This window comes from Solanum pennellii, chromosome 6 (assembly GCF_001406875.1).
Source record: "Solanum pennellii chromosome 6, SPENNV200".
Taxonomy (NCBI): Eukaryota; Viridiplantae; Streptophyta; class Magnoliopsida; order Solanales; family Solanaceae; genus Solanum; species Solanum pennellii.
The window spans coordinates 20,227,079-20,231,519 of NC_028642.1; the positions used below are offsets into that span (position 1 = coordinate 20,227,079).

General features: G+C 30.7%; 1 pseudogene; it reads left to right on the top strand.

Moving 5' to 3' along the window:
- LOC114077611 overlaps positions 1–3,838 on the top strand; it is a 6,018-nt pseudogene extending 2,180 nt beyond the window's left edge.
- Positions 3,839–4,441: the final 603 nt, after the last annotated feature.

Consider the following 4,441-nt stretch of genomic DNA (forward strand, 5'->3'; position numbering starts at 1 on the left):
TATATATATATATATATATACATATATATATTATAACAAATTTCATAATCAATCCATAGTTTGAAAGGAGGATTGAACAATGACTAAGAAAAGCATGTTGTAAATCTTTTGTAGAAAAGAAAAAAAAACTAGTAGAGCATTAATATAGTCAATAAATTATATGCAAAGATTTTAATATGAAATGTATTTAAAGTCAAGAAATTTGTTAAATGCATCAAAACTTTTCTTTTTATTATTATTATTTTTTAAAATAACATATTGCATCATAAATGCGGAAATCTTCCAGAGGACAAATAAGATTACTAATTAATAATATTAGCTAATTTAAGATTGGAAAAAATATGCACAACAAATTTTATTTTAATTATGGATATGATAAAAGTTTATTTACAAACCTATAAACATGATTTCTAGGTGTTCAGAACGGAGTAACACATATAGGAATGATTTTGTAACTCTAAATGATATGAACATTTTAATCTTGAGGCATGGTTTCTATGTGAAAAGACAATGCTAAGAAAAATTATAACATAGTTTTTAACATCTAACCGATGAGCCTACTAAATTATTAAGATGATTTTAACATTCAAAAATTATTGGAATCTAGTTATTTTAAAACTCATTAACAAACAAAGTGTCAAGCATGTTGAAAATTGACTAGATTACAACACCTACGAACAAGAATTCTAGGTGGTTAAGATTTAAAATAGAATAAACCTATATGCATGATTTCTAACTTTGAAAATTACGATAAATTAGTAGCATGTAAGTCCCCTTCCCTTAGGTGATCCCCCCCCCCCCGAATATTTTATTTTATATATAGAGAGTTAAAGATTTGTGCAAATATTACAAGTAAAAATAAAGAGTGAATAAACATATATATAACAATAAAATGAACGAGGCTTCGTCCACAATTTCTTCTAGGCAAGTCTTCAACATCTTGAACTCTAAGTTCAAAACCTGGAAGAAGAGGTAATGTAACACATATACGATGAGGAAATAATTGTAATATAGTAGACTTATAGTAGCAAATTACTCTCATATACATGTAAATAACACACAAAAAGAGAAAGAATAACAATAGTTATATTATCAAACTTAAAAAGATAATGAAACTAACTTGGATGCTTCATTGTTGTTTCGTTTCTCAACACACGAATATTATAATTATGCAAAAAATGAAATTGAAATTAATAAAGAGGACTAACCAATTCTGTAGAAAAGATTATCAACTTGTATTATAAGAATGAGTGATGAGTTGAGAGAATGAATGTGTGTATGAGCAATGAGAGGATGAGTGAGTGTGAGAGTGCTTGTATAAAAAAGTATGAACGAATGATGAGAGAATGAGAGGGGGACTATTTATATAGTAAAGAGGGAAGCATTATAAGGAAAATAAAATAAATTAGTTAGTTAAATAAATATACTATCTTCCTTATTCAAAAAGGAGATTCAAATCAGCCAAAATTTAAAATATTATTACCAAATATAAGCAAGTAAGAACAATTAGGAAGAGTAATATATATTTTCCTTAAATAAAGAGAAGCCAAAATCAGAAAATATTATTCTACCATAAATAAGCAAGTAAGAAATCAATAAACTTACAAATAAGGAAAAATAGATCAATTAATATTATTTTCTTTATTTCAAGGAGAACAAAATCATAAAATTTTAAAAAATATACTATTACCAAAACTAAATAAGTAAGAATAAAGTTAGGAAGACAATATTCTTTTACCTTAAAATAAAGAAGAGCCAAAACAATATTATTTTATCATATATAAAAAAGTAAGAAATCAGATTAGGAAGAGCCAAAATCATATTTAATTATTGATTTATTTTACCAAATATCCACCAATAAGATAAGAAGAAAAAAAAGGTTGTCATAAACAAACAAGTAAAAAATAATCAAGTCAAATATTAATGGAAGGAGGGATTAATTAATATTATTTTCCTTAAATAAGAGCATGGAATCAAATTTTAAGAAAAAATATTTTTATCAAATACAACCAAGTAAGAAGTTTGATATAAACCAAGAAGATACGTAATCAAGTCAGCACAATTGATCCATTCAATTAGTGAACATAATCAATTAGTGGAGCACACATCAAGCCTATAAAATATAATCGCTACAATTTTTTATGTGCGCAAAAATCAAATATATTTACTAAAATAAACTCTATAGCCCAATTGATCATATGATGGTAAAATATGCAAACATTTAGACTTAGAAATTCACAAACAGATTTAAACAAACACAGTAAGTGCTAACCAGTTAAAATAGATGCAAAACCAAACGATTATCAACACCAAAATTCAGGCATACAAATTATGAACAAATGCATATCATTCGAGCATCCTAAATTATGACGAGCATAGTAAAGAGATAGCAAAAAAATAATCGAAATATCTGAATCACTTGAGAAAATGACTAAAATTGAATAGACGAAGTAATAATTGATTATAAGTACCAATGACGGATCTGATGAGATCCTCCCAATGTTTGGGCTTCGCCAAAGCTGTTGGTTTCTTGTTATTGCTGCTGGGTTGGGTAAAGTTGTTGACTAGAGCTGCTGTCCGGTGTTGTTCTTGCTGCTGTGCGCAGGGCTGCTCGTCGTGGTTGCCGGCTGCTGTTGCCAGTGTTGCTGGCCGGTGGGGGCGCTGGTACCTGCAGAAAAAGGAGAAGAGAAAGGGGAAGAGGAAGGGAAAGAGAAGATACTGGAGGGGAGAAGAGGGACGTCGAGGCAAAAGGAGAAGAGGGGGGAAGGGAAAGAGGAGAGGGAGAGGGAGAGGAGGCTGCCTGGCGGCCATCCTTGCCGGCTAAAATGGGGGTAGTCGGAAAGAGTGGAGGGAGAAAGGAGAAAGAAGAAGAGAAGAGAGAGGGGCGGCGGTTTGAGGGAGAGGGGTGTTGACAGAGGGACGTCGCCACCTCTGGCTGATGGCCTCGCTGGTCGGAAAGAGAAGAGAGGGAGAGGAGGCTTCCGAAAAAGGGAGAGAGAAGGGAGAAAGGAGAAAAGGTGAGGAGAAGACAGGGAGAGGAGGAGAGAGGGAGAGATTTTTTTCAAGATTAGGTCTTTTAGGGTATTAGAAAATAGGAAGAATAAGAGATTAAATCTTGACCGTACAATTAGTTAGATGAACGGCTAGGATTCGATGTATGATTTAGTTATTTAAACGGATGGATGAGATTAATAGATGAAGTCATGAAATTAGATTGGAAAAGATATGGAATGGCCAAAATTGCAATAGAAATTGGCTAGAACTGAAATGAAATGGTGGCTATGATTGGAATAAAATTTGAAGTGGAGTTGCTAGAATTGAAAGAAATTAGAATAGAATAGGCTATAATTTAAATGATTTTGAGGAAAATTTAAGAATTACTATTTAATTAAAATACTACGTATCTTAAAATATTTTTTATATAATTGAAAATCACTTAAATTTTAAAACATTCGAAATTCATTAATAATTTTAAAATATTTTAATAACATTTACAATAATTTTATAAAGTAAAACATACTAAAATATATAATTTTCAAGCAAAATCGACAATAATTCAAAACTTTAAGTAAATTTTAAAATACGTATTTAATCGAATCTAATCCTAAAAATGGTTAAAGGTCGGTCAAAATTGGGTGTCAACAATTCTCCGAAAAATCATCGACGTATTATGAAGAAGGATGACCTTACTGATGTAATTGTGCACACTGACTATTTTGATTTCCTTCTTGATGTTGTTCATGGGGATGATGCAACTCACCCTTTCACACCAAGCTCTGTTTCATTCCGTGTTGTTAGAGGAAGCAATGGACAGGATGGTAATAATCTTGATCATTAAAAGTAACTTTCTCTTTTCCTTAACTCAAACCTATAAGGTTACAAAAATTATTGACAACATACTCACTGTATATATTGTTTGATAACACATGTTCTGATATTCAGAATCCAGCTCACGCTAATCAATGGTACCTTTGATCAGCAAGCAACAATATTAATAAGTCCTCATCACTTCGAGTATAACCCTTATCTTTCTTTTCAATTATTACTTTCAGTTTCACAATTGAAATTAGCTAGGGTTTTTTCCTAGCAACTCCTACTAGTAGAGGCTTATGGATAATTTGATATAGATCTCTTATGTTATTTTTTTTTCAAATATTAGTTTTCCCAGTGTCATTATCTTTATATAGATGTTTCAGATTTATCTTTTGTGTTTATGTTTCAATTTTATATTGATAAATGTTAATCATAGCGTCATGAGGTTAATTAGCTAGGGGTCATGACTTATGACTCAACATTATGCCTCGTCTAGAGGTAACCTCGGGGCATGTTACATAAGATCCTAAGCTTAAAAAAAACCTGGTTCATAAAAGTTTTAAACTTCACCAATTATTCTATAAGTTTGATCTTGCTTTATCAAGGTATAGTTCATAGTCTATCATAC